Genomic DNA, 13,723 nt, shown 5'->3' with positions numbered 1-13,723 from the left:
TAGAATATTCCCTCACCCCTTCACTACTAGAACTGTCATTAGTTGCATCAAATCGTGTGGTGGGAGCAAGAAGTAAAATAATATGTCATCGATCTAATACGTCATCTACTTACTAAATCATCGGTCCAATAAGTTATCTATCAGTATGTCATCGATCTAATGCGTCACCGATCTAATACGTCATCAGTTTACGTCATCGGTTTATTATGTCACCGATTTAATGCGCCAACGATTTACTATGTCACCGTTCTATTATGTCATCGATTTAATACGTCACTGATCTAATACGTCACCGACCTAATACGTCATCGATCTAATACATCCTCGATCTAATAGGTCATCGATCATATACGTCATCTATTTAATACGTCATCGAACTGAGGAGATAGTTTCTATATTGTAAGTCTCAGACAATATTGGCTAAAATCGTCTGGGAGTACAACGAACAGAAAACAATAACGATAATAATAACAATAATAATAATAATAATAATAATAATAATAATAAGAAGAAGAAGAAGAAGTAGTAGTAGTAGTAGTAGTTAAACTCTTCAGTGATCCATACAGTCGGCATTAAGTGTTCTATCTTCTCTCCTGCTTTTCTCTCCTTGGACTTCGAAAATCAATGTGGTGAATCCTCAGTAACGACACTGATTAATTTACTTGGCCACAGATCAGTGTTTCCTGAGAATTAGCCGCACTGGTTTTCAATCAGAATGGAGAGAGAGGCAGGAGAGGTGACAAGACTTTTCATGCCAACTGTTCTCTCCAGCCCAAGGACTTCTATTTTTTTTTGGACAAGATTTTATTAAGCTCCAAAGAGACCTTTCAAAGTGGAGGAATTTAACAAAAATCGTATACAGTAACCTAACTGCAATTTTCCTCCAGACTGAGGAAATCGTGTGAAGGTAGCAGGGTGAAAAATAAGCTTTCTTCTTGTACCGTATTAAATCAGTCTGGATACATGACCTCTTCACTGCGGTATCGGATTGTGTATTACAGTCCTGCTACCGACAAGCGACTTAGTTTGGTTTAGGGGGTCACCAACCTATCCTACCCTACCCTACCCCAACCTACCCTACTCTAATCTAACCTAACCTAGCCCAGCCTACCCTTGCCTAACCTAACCTTTTTTAACCTAAGTAGTCAGGGGACAACCTCGTCACTACGTTAGTCTTTGTAGCCCCTTCTCGCTACCTCCAGACGATTTTATTCAACTTGGGAATAATCTCGAGCAGTGAAGGGGTTAATTCTAGTCATTATATAAACCATCCAATTCAAGAACACCAACCTCACCTGACTAAGAACATTGAGAGGCAACAAAAATAAAATATAAATGATGCTCTTAGACTGATGGGGTTAGGGAGTCTCTTAACCCCTTCACTTATGGATGACTTCCCTATGCCTTACAACATTTTCGGCCAGTGATAAGAATAATATATGGCGTTTTCGGGAGTATAAATCTGCAAAGCGATAATACAGAGAAAATATTTGCTGATCCTAACGCCTCCTTCTCTGTCTGTCTGTCTGTCTGTCTCTCTCGTCTTTCTGCCTTTCTTTCCAGTAAAACACACACACACACACACACACACACACACACACACACACACACACACACACACACACTCGCTGGTGCAGTGGTAACGCTCTCGCTTGCCAACTGGTGGACGGGAGTTCGCGCCTCGCTCAGGCTGCGAAAAGTTTCACTGACGAAGTGGGCGGTTACTGTCCCCCTTGAGCAAGGGGACGGGTGTGTGCGTGTGTGAAGGTCACAGCCTTGCCCTTAGATCGGACTATATGAGCTCTCAGCTCCCTTCCGGGAGGGTAAAAGCTGACGATCACGACCATCAAAGTGATACTGACCGACCCGGTGAATTACACACACACACACACACACACACACACACACACACACAGCCATTTGTCCGAGTCGCTTCTCAGGAGGAAGATAAGTGTTCTCACTATCTCTCCAGACGATTTTATTCTGCTAAATATAGACTCCTCGAACTTAAGGGACTCTATCATACAAACCCTTCATGAACCCCTTCCTTCCTCAAGACCTTTCTTGGTTGGAGAATACTGTCTGTCCCTCAGCATACATAAGGTCTGTGTGGTCGAAATATCTTTACCTCTGTGTAACTTTTCCTCCTCCTCCTCCAGTCCTTCTCTCTATCCATTCCTCTTTCACTGTTCTCAAATCTTTACTCCTGTCCTTCCAACAAGGATGTGTCTATTGCGGACAAAAGAATAGTCCTATCCTGGCGTAATATGCAAAGTAAATCAATCAGAAAGCGGTGCTTGAGAGCCATCTAAGCTGACGAGCATACCACCTTACCGGTGGCAATGTGGGTAGGAGAGGAGGCTCTGTTGCATCTCCTCCTCAGCGATTTATTTTGCATATTTCGACTCACCATTTGCCTGTATGCTCTTTATATCCCATATATATCGACATAGTTTTTATCAATAATAACATACAGGAGAATATCGAGGCGTAGTTTGCTGCATAAGTCGCTTTAAAAGAAGTGCTGGGATGTGACCGTGATCACTTAAAATACAGCCGTACACCTCTTGACTGGCATGTTTCCAAGAGATGAATAAAATCGCCTGTCTTACGCTTGAAGGAAGGAAGGAATAATGAAGAACTAGCACCAAGCCATAATATGCCTGTATGGCACTAAGGTAGAAGGGAGCGGAGTAATTAATTATATTAAATGTATGATGGGAAGAGCAGTAAGAAGAGTAATAATAATGTAAACAGAAACAGTGAGAGTCACCTAGGAAATCATTAAGTAGCGGGGGCCGACATAATGAGGAAAGGAAGGAGAAAGCTGAGAGTCTGTGTTGGAGAGTAGACGAGCAATCAAGAAAACGGTGATGGATAGTCATCGGGCAGTTACAGTGTGAACAAACGGGCTGAGGGTCATGGCTCATTAAATGGCCATGAATGAGGCGGGTATGACCAATGTGAAGACCAGCAAGGGTATTCTCCCATCCGGTCCTGGTCGTTTCGGCCGTAATTCATTTAGGCCGTAACGTCCGAACTGGCAACCGGCCGAATCGTCTAACGACCTCAACAACATACGGCCTAAATTGTCCACGACCTAAATAACCAAACTTTATCAAGATTGTTCAACTCAGCTCAGACAGCCAAACTACGACCTTAATAACCAAGCTTTAAGCTGATAATCATAACATGAAACATGGGTGTAAGGTCACTAGTCTTGTCCCAGCGTCAAACACACCATCGGTCATTTGCTGTCCCTGAACGAACCAGGCAACATGCCTCGACAAAGAGCTCCACTGTGCCTTGTGTGTGCCAGAGGAATACGGCGCAATCAGCATGCGTTTCAGTGCGATATCTGTGACAGATGGCAACATCGTGCTTGCAATACTGGTTTCTCCAAACAACAGTATTTGGACGTTGTGAATGGAGATAACGAGTTGCCCAGCTGGTACTGTTCTTTGTGTTCAGCTCCGGACACGGGTGGTTAGTTGAAATTCTGATGAATAATTTTACTTCAAGTGAATGTTTTGTGCTATATGGTCAATCAGATCTTTGATGCGATTTGATTTCAAGTGATTTTAAGTGATCAGTGATCAATTGGATCTTCTTTGACTGATCGACAGTATGGTCGTTATCACTTCTCAACATGACATCATTACCTATAACATTGTGGAAGAAGGTACCAAACGCGGACGGCCTTTGCTGGTGGACTCGCATGGATTCAGCTATTCTATGAAGATTGACAAACGCTGTAAGGGTGTAAGAGTGTTTTTAACGAGTGTCCGCACAAATAATGACGCTGAGGGTTGGCACAGAACACTGAACAGTCGTGGCTGTGCAAATGAACACGTGTACAAACTAATAGAATTGCTGTATACAGAGGCCTCAGTAGTGCCTATGCATGTGTAGTTAGTGAAGGAACGGAAATTATAGCGCTATCAAAAGAAGCATTTTAAGAACATGCAGGGTCGCCTTTTCAGCTTATGGGATCAGTATATCAGTAAGGAAATAAAAACTTCCCAACTTCTGGCTGCCTGCAGTCACCTCGCAGTACCGTGTATAGAGTCCTGAATACAACAAACTAATCCCACAATATTCCTTCATGTTTTTTTTACGAAACGATTCTTTTGCTCTGTGCTGATGTATCAGAGTCTATACGTATTATTTTTACTTTACTACCGGTTATGAAATTAAGTAATTCTTTTACACACTGACTCAGTTCGACTAAAATTCCGTATGTTAGATAGTATACATGTGTACATTTATTACCATTTGTGGGAGAAAATATAATACGTTTTCATAACGTGCTGATGTATTTTATTTCAGTTCATCTTTAGATATTAATGTTAGACAGTATACTATAGCTAGGCGTTTTATCCTTCGACTTTACAACATAATAATAAGCATACTATATTGGTTTTTTATTAATTTTAACATCTTATGGATTAATAAATGGCAATTCTCTTATGTATGTTTTATTTAGTTCGACTATAATTCCACATGTCAGTATGTTCATATTTTTGCATATATATAATAATATCCCCAGTCCCTTCGGCCTAAGCATCTCACGGCAAAAGGTTCCTGGGGCCTAAACATCTTGCGGCCTAGATGTCTTACGACCTAAACTCCAAACGGGCCAAAGTTCTAACGGCCTAACAGGACGACGGCCGAAAATAATACGGCCTAATAGTCCCCAACTCCTCTCATCGACGATTGGGATGGGTAAATGTGTGCCGGGGAGGAACGGTGGGTTTATCACAATTAAGTGTGTTGTGAACCTGAAGGTTTCACAAGGAATGCCAACATTCACGGAAGAGACGGGTTAGAAGAGGAAGACAATCAACAGCAGGAATGGGTTAGAAAGAGGACCTAAAGGACAGAGTAGCAAAACGTGGTAGCGAGTCAGCTTGTTCACTACCAGCAATCCCGTTACGGCTAGGAACCCAGCAGAAGCGAATCAACTTTTTCCGAACAGAAAGGCGGAACAGCCACTCCTGAACTTGGGTGATTAGAGGATGAGAAGATGGCGAAGTTAATAAAGAAGTGAACGCACTGAGAGGATTGGAGAAGATGACAAAAGTGGACGAAGAGAACCTAGAAAGAGACTTCAGAAATATATATATATATATATATATATATATATATATATATATATATATATATATATATATATATATATATATATATATATATATATATATATATATATATATATATATATATATTCTACAGTGAAAATACTTGCAACGGAAGGAAGAGTACTCTGGATGGAAGAGTCAGGGAACACAATGGCAAACCCGACACCATGGCAAAATGTGGAGCCGTCAGTAAAGATATGCGTGGCAGAGCGTACAGTTAAAAGAAACCAGTTATTTTCTGTTACTTGGAGAAAATATTATTCGTCACAGATTTTAATAATTTTTGATGAACTACTATTCCCTTGTGTACAGCTGACTTATTTAGTCCCACGACGTGTTGTCCATGTTATTTAAGCTGTCTCTGTACGAATTTACAAAAATTTTGACGGATCTGTAGGAGTAAAGGAGTTAACAAAGGCTGTGTCTAAACCCTCCAATTTAAAAAGATCTCACCTATAATAAATAAATCAATTTAGTTAAAGAAATGATAAAATAAAATACGCCATGAGAATGATGGTGGCACGTAAACTGCCTGTCGCTGAGGAGAAATATAACACAAAGTAGGGAATGAAAGGAAAAGGGATGGACACCGTGGCTTTTGTTATATTGGCATATAATTCACTCCTTAGCGATTTATTTTTGGATATGACTGGTTCATATCCTTTTGTACGCTATCAATGCAAAGTATGGCGATATTAGAATGCTTTACGTAACAGGGATATGGTCAGTAGGTTGTAACAAGCAAAATGGTAGATCAGAAAAAGGTGTTTGGGAACTTCCTTAGCCGACGAGAGTACGAACCTAAGTGGCTTTAGCTAGTTCGTGACACCTCTCCTTAGCGACTTACTCAGAAAAAAAAAAAAAACTATCCTTATGACTGTTACTGATGTCAACTATACCTATATAAAAACGATATATGTGGTGTACAAAGATAAATCGCTTGGGAAGAGGAACTACGAAGTCTCCTGTGCCACCCAGAATACAGACCAAAGTCCATAATAGCATAAACTGAGAAGGGTGGCCGGAGTTGGTGAATGGGAGAATTATACAGAAGGTTGTGTTGATGGAGAGAGACACAGACCCGTTGACAAGACCCGGGTTCATGTTGGTGCTGGGACAAGACATGATGCTGGGGGTCTGTATTCAACTAGGATCTTAATTCTCAGGCTCTTATGACTCATTCCTAGCTCAGTAAAGACGTCTGGCATTGGCTGAAATAAAAATGGTTGTCCCGAGCATGCGACAGGGAAGAGTGAGAGGACTCCATAACATTTTGCTATTCCCACACATCTCTCTAACTATATCCATGTAACTACCAATTTATAATTATATATATCAGGGATGTGTCATGCCTCCATGGTTGTTCAATCTGTACATGGATTGGGTTATAAAGGAGATACAAGGTAGGGCAGTGGATGTTGGAGAGGCCCTAGTGAGAGAGGGTAATGTTTGGAAACTCCCTGTACCGTTGTTTGCTGATGATACTGTGTTGTTAAGTGAAGGCGAAGGGGAGCTGCAAGGCTTGGTGGATGAGTTTGGGAGAGTGTGTAAGAAACGGAATCTAAAGGTGAATGCAGGGAAGAGTAAAGTGATGGTCTTTGAGAGAGATGAAGTCAGTGAATGTACAGTGAGGTTGGATGGTGAGGAAATGGAAAATGTGAGTTCGTTTAAGTACTTGGGTAGTGTGATGAATAAGGATGGAAGTTTGGAGGGTGAAGTGCTGGAAAGGGTACAACAAGGAAGAAAGGTTGTTGGTTCCTTGAAAGCAGTGATAAGAAACAGGGAAGTGAGCATGGAAGTGAAAAAGTTACTACATGACAGTATTGTGATACCAACTCTAACGTCTGGAAGTGAAGCTTGGACGTTGTTGGAAGGACACAAGTCAAGAGTGAGAGCAGTGGAAATGACTTATTTAAGAGGAGCCTGTGGAATCACACGGAGAGACAGGCTGACAAATGAGGATATAAAGAAGCATTGTGGTGTGGATGTGGATGTGATAGGAAGAGTCAGGAGGAACACACTGAGGTGGTTTGGCCATGTGGAGAGGATGGAGGGTGAGAGACTGACGAGGAGAGTGTATGTGAGTGAGGTGGAGGGGGGGAGAGGGAGGGGGAGGCCGAGGATGAGATGGAGGGATGGAGTGAAGAGGTATATGAAAGAAGGGGGTGTGAGTTGGGAGCGGGGCAGTGGAATGGAGGTGGACAGGGCGACGTGGAGGTGAGTTGTTTGTGGCCACCCCGCGCGGAATTGAGGCGTCTGGCAATAGATAGATAGATAGAGATATCTATCAACCAATTTATCTATTTACCTGCCCATCTATCTATCTGCTCAAGAGGGTTAACTAATTTGGTGGACAGAGAGAACTCCAACATTTTACTATATTAAAAGATTCCCTCTCTCTCTCTCTCTCTCTCTCTCTAGCTATGTAAGGAGTAAACTGATTTCCAGGGGAGAAAGGACTCCGTAACACTTTACAATTTTCCCATATCTCTATCTCTGCATATCTATCTATCTGTCTATCTAAACACACACACAAGAGACATTTGTCCTATGTTGAATAATGGCGGCTGGCAGCAAGGAAACCAAACACATCACCGTACAAAAAGAGATAATAGGAATTACTTATAAATCCTTTGCTATGAGAGGTCCTTCTAAATACCGGTACAATACGTCGCCTGGTGGTAGGAGTTAAATAAGGAAATACGGAATACGGTGCGAAAGGGGCTAAATATCTCGCCAAGGATGGAAGGGAACGACTGACGCAATGACCACCTCGGCACGACATAATCCTGAGCACGACCACTGACGACACGCTGCTAATTTCACGACGACAGCTGAGTGGGGAGGGGGAGGCAGACAAGGGGGGGGGGGACGATGGAATGACTGTGAAGGAGGAAGATGGACAAAGAGACGGAGGGGGAAGAGGAGGATGGAATGGCAGTGTAAGCAGAAAAACCAAGAAAAAAAAGACAAATCCCCGGTAAAACTTAGAAATAACAGTGAACGAGTACTTCTTTATAGCCTACATGAGCAAGAAAAATGGAAACCTTTGAGAGTCACACCCACCCCAAGTATCCACCACATCAGCACATCCCTGAGAGTGTTCTTTGTCTTTAGACACATCACAAGCACCTCAGACACACAACAGACGCACAAGCATACCAGATAAGCTACCATTACCCACTCTACTCCCCATGAGAGAGAGAGAGAGAGAGAGAGAGAGAGAGAGAGACTCATTTTTCAGAAAGGTACAGTGACTCAGTGATTGAACAATATGGGACACACACTGGTTGGCCGTCCCTACAACTAGGGGAGAAAGTTATAAAAAAAAAAAAAAAATGAAGAAACATTGGCAATTTTAAGGAAATATGGAAACAACGTGATAGACATAATTAAATTATAAAAAACAATGAAGGAAGAATAGTGAAAGAAAAAAATTACACCAAGACAAATATGAAAACAATAAAAAAAAAAAAATGTTTAAAAACGACGCACAAAATAAGGGAAAAAAAACATAAGCCATGGGAATATGAAGTATGAAGAATGCAAAACACATTACGAAACTGAACATAAATAAATACAAGACACCACAGAAAATAAAGAATAAACAATTACGCAATATATATTTTAAAAATATTGAAAAAAGATGCTGAAAAACGTAAAAAAAAAAGTAATTGGTAAGGAACCCAAATGCAGCTAAAAAAACAGAGTGCACAGACCCCATCAAGAGAACACACACACACACACACACACACACACACACACACACACACACACACACACACACACACACACACACACACACAGTCATCCTCAAAGACAAGACCGATGAGTGGTTCTAATAAATCCAAACACGAACTGATATACACAAAGAAACTAGAATAATGAAAAACACCAAACAACAGCATGGAAAACTCAAGTCAGCCTACGAGTAAAGCCCGGTGAATAATATTTGATACAAAACGAAGGCAGGACCAAACACAAAACTGTGAAGTTTACATAAAACGGCATTTTAAAAAGAACCTAAAACTGTCAGCCTGAACGTAATGCTCAGCGAATGACTGTGATAAGTATAAAATTATGCATGAATTACAGCACGAAAAAGTAGCAAGAAAAATCGAGAAAAAAAAAAACACTGAACCACGAAAAAAAAAAAAAAAAAAAAAAAAAAAAAAAAAAAACTACCAGCTGAGGACGCAATAAAAATCATCAAAACCAAGGTCAGTCTAATGTAAACCCTGTGAACGACAATGAAAAAATGAATATAAATATTCTAACAAATATAATAAAGAAGTAATATAACACTAGGCATGGGGGAAAACACGCAAGAAAATATGAAGAAAAGGCAAACAAAAACGAAAAGAAAATTAATGTCATCATAAAGGTTAAGCCTTGTGAACGACAATAACAGATTGTGTAGCAAGGATGAAACGCGAAACTCTGGAACAAAAACACACTAAACACTAACTAAAACACACACACACACACACACACACACACACACACATAACATCCAACAAAAACGTCCAAACATGAAAATCAGGCTAGAGATAAAGCTTGTTGCAGATGTTTATTTGTTGTTGTAACCCCAGACTCTCCTGAATATGAATTAGGCGAACTGCAGGCTGAATCTGCGCAGCTCACCATCCTTCCAGCAGAGGACAGAGAAGGAGTTAAGGATCGTTTGTATTATATCGGTGCCACCTCGGGCAGGCGTCCCTCACCAGCCTTGTGAACGACAAAAGTAGATTCTAAGCGACCAAAACAGAAGCATAAACGACCCAAAGGAAACTCCCAAGTAAAACAGACAAGATCACCATAAAAACGAAAAACACACAATAAAAAATACTAACAAATCCACAGAATAAACGAAGAAAAATCCAAGCCACACAATGAAAACGAAGAAAATGCAAACAAAATCACGATTAAACGAAGAAAAACGCAAACAAAACCACGATTAAAACGAAAAAAAATAAAAACACGAAAAAGAGGAAAAAAACGCAAACGAAGATACACACACAAAAAAACACGATTAAAACGAACAAAAAGAAAACCACGATAAAAACGAACAAAAAATACATCCACGATAAAAACGAACAGAAAGAAAACCACGAAAAAAACGAACGGAAATAAAACCACGATAAAAACGAACAAAAATAAAACCACGAAAAAACGATAATAAAACCATGATACAAACGAACAGGAAGACCACGAAAAAACGAAGAAAAACAAACAAAACCACGATAATAACAAATAAAAAAGAGAGCAGGAAAAATTTGTTAAAAAGACACGATTAAAAAAAAAAAAAAAACATACAAAACCACTATAGAAACGAAGAACAAAATGCAAGCAAAAATGATTGTTTCAAGTTATTTCTCTGTGAAGGACAATAATACTGTACATCCTAAACGACCACGATGGAGCATAAACGACCGAACCTCTCGGAATAAAAAACCGATAACGTGGGTGTTTAATTACACTTAAGATGGAGCGAGAGAGGGAGGCTGGGACGGAGGAAAGGAGGGAGGCTGAGGAGAAAAGGCAGGGAGAAAGGAAGGAGAGGAGGTTGGGATGGACGGATGGATTTAGGGAAGCTGGGGAGGAAAGCTAAGATGGATGGAGGGAGACAGAGACGGAGGGAGACTAGCAGGGCTGGAGGGAGAGGAGAGAGGATAACAGGGCTGCAGGGAGAGAAGGAGGGATGATAACAGGGCTGGAGGGAGAGAAGGAGGGAGGATAACAGGGCTGGAGGGAGAGAAGGAGGGATGATAACAGGGCTGGAGGGAGAGAAGGAAGGATGATAACAGGGCTGGAAGGAGTGAGCAGAGAAACCGATGAGGGATAGAGGGAGGCTGGCAGGGAAAGAAATGGAGGGAAACTGAAGACGGACAAAGAGAAGCTGACAGAAATGGAGGAAGGATGTACGAGGTGGGAGGAGAGAAGGAAGGAAGGAAAGGGGGAAAACTGGCAAGGGAGGAAGAGAAAGGAATGAGAGAGGGAAGGATGGAAGATGCGAGGGATGGAGTGAGGCTGTCTGAGTAGGTCGGAGATGCGAGGAGAGGAGGTAAGACTAGTAGGCGTAGACACAGAGGAACGGAGAGGAAGGTGGAAGAAAAGTTGGAGGAGAGGGAGAGAAGGCTGGGGAAGAGGAAGGGAAGGCTGGAGGAGGAAGGAGGGCTGGGAGAGAGGGAGGAGAAGCGATGGAGAAGGGAAGGAAAGAAGGAAAGTTGGAGGAGGAGGGGAAACAAATTGGCTGTCAACAGTGGACAGAAGTAGGGTGGATGGATGAGTGGTGTGGATGGGGAGTGGATGAGGAATGGGTGAGTAGATGGGTATTGTGGATGGAGTAGCTGCTGGGTGGTCGGGGTGGATGAATGGTGTGGATGAAGAGAGGGTCGGTTGATGGGTGGTGTGGATGGAAACTGGGTATATGGATGAGTGAAATGGATGAGGGATGGGAGGATGGAGAGATGGGGAGTGGGTGGGTGGATGGGGAGTGGGTGGGTGGATGGAGAGATGAGGAGTAGGTGGGTGGGTGGAGGGTGGATTGGAAGTGGGTGGGTGGTATGGGTGGGGGATGGGAGGGTGGATGAATGGTGTGATGGGGAGCGATTCCGAACGCGGGTATGGATGTACGGCGTGGATTGGAGAGTGGGTGAGTGATGTAAATAAGGAGTCTAGGGGTGGATGAGAGAATGGGTGGGTAAATGGGTGGGGTAGAGGGAGGAGTGAGTGGGTCGATCGAGGAGTGGTTTGGGGAGTGGGGGGAGATAAGTGGTGTGGATGGGTGGATGAGAGACTAGGAGGGAGGATGTGTGGATAAGAAAGTGGACGGGGGAGTGTATGGGTGGTGAAAAATGGATGGGGAGTCGGTAGCGCGGATGGGGGTGCGGGTGGATGAGTAAGTGGTGCGTGGATGGGGGAGTGGGTGCGTAAGTGGTGCGTGGATGGGGGAGTGGGTGGATGAGTAAGTGGTTTGTGGATGGGGGAGTGGGTGGGTGAGTAAGTGGTGTGTGGATGGGGGAGCGGGTGGGTAAGTGGTATGGATGGAGGGCCAGGTGGGTGAGTAAGTGGTGTGGATGGGGGGACGGGCAGGTGGGTAAGTGGTGTGTGGATGGGTAGGGTGAGTAAGTGGTGTGAATGGGGGGGCGGGTGTGTGGGTAAGTGATGTGAATGGGGGAGTGGGTGGGTGGGTAAGTGGTGTGAATGGGAAGCGGGTGGGTAAGTGGTGTGAATGGGGGAGTGGGTGGGTAAGTAAGTGGTGTGGATGGTTGAACGGGTTGGTGAGTAAGTGGTCTGAATGGGGGAGTGGGTGGGTGAGTAAGTGGTGTGGATGGTTGAAAGGGTGGGTGAATAAATGATGAGAATGGGAGAGTAGGGTGGGTGAGTAAGTAGTGTGGATGGGGAAGTGGGTGGGTGAGTGAGTGGTATGGATGGGGGAATGGGTTGGTGTGTAAATGGTGTGGATGGGGAAGTGGATGGGTGAGTGAGTGGTATGGATGGGGGAGTGGGTGGGTGAGTAAGTGGCGTAAATGGGGAAGTGGGTGGGTGAGTGAGTGGTGTGGATGGGAGAGTGGGTAGGTGAGTAAGTGGTGTGGATGTGGGAGTGGGTGGGGTGGATGGGGGAAAGGATCGGTGGTACGGAGCTAGGAGTGGGTTGGTGGAGGGGTGAATAGGTGGACAGAGTAGATGGTAACCCGGTCAACGAGAAGACGCCATTTACACCATTCTTCCTGCCTCCAAGCGATTTTGTTCAGCTCAGCAGTGACTCTTTGAACTTGAGGGGTGAAATATAGGAATCATTATCCCCTTCACTGACACAAGTTCGTCCTAATTCGATTAAAATCGTCAGGCACCAGCAAGAAGGAAGAATGACGTACTTGGGGTGAAGTGATTAATTCATTCAGTAAGGTAACGACTCAAGCTTAGCAAGCCCCTGATTTTCCTCTTCTGCCTTATTTCATGTACCAAAGAGGCAGAAAAAGACAATACTATGACTCTACATCCTTTCCACAGCTCTTCTTCTTGACCTTTACCATACTCAAGTATTAAACTCTTGTTTATGCTTAGCATTCAAACAGACAGATGACAATTTTAAGCCATGTTACAGTGAAAAGAGTAGCATACGTGTTTCCTTACCTTATGAAAGCGACCTAGTACTGGAGAGCTTAATGAAGGAAATTTTTACCGCCTCTTGCTTGTCATGTACACGATTTACCAGCTAAGTGGTTTGTATGATACCATACAAGTGAACATTACCTCCTACCCTCAGACGATTAATACTTAAGTTCACTCTTGCCATTTCCAGACGATTTTATTCCACTAGGGACTGGTACTTGAGGTGAAAGGGTTAATGGGTACTACCTTTAAACCCTTCAGGTTGAAAATTATCCCCTACTCTGAAGAAAATCGTCTGGTGATAGCAAGGGATTAAACAATAAATCATAAGACTGAAGATGTTACTGTGCTAAATACAGATATATAACACTGAAGATATAGTGCTTCCAGGCCTTGGAGAATACAGGCCGGGTGGAGCTCTGGATATAAATTAGTGAAGAAGACAGTTCTGAAGTTGGCTGGCA

General features: G+C 42.9%; 1 pseudogene; it reads right to left on the bottom strand.

The window, feature by feature from the left end:
* LOC145410360 (glutamate receptor 4-like) overlaps window positions 1-13,723 on the bottom strand; it is a 104,419-nt pseudogene that overhangs the window by 54,534 nt on the left and 36,162 nt on the right.

This window comes from Coenobita brevimanus, chromosome 1 (assembly GCF_032717465.1).
Source record: "Coenobita brevimanus isolate Jiangsu-jjx chromosome 1, ASM3271746v2, whole genome shotgun sequence".
In the NCBI taxonomy this organism is placed as follows: Eukaryota; Metazoa; Arthropoda; class Malacostraca; order Decapoda; family Coenobitidae; genus Coenobita; species Coenobita brevimanus.
The sequence above is the reverse complement of the archived record's forward strand: the minus strand, read 5'-3'. Positions and strand labels throughout refer to the sequence as shown.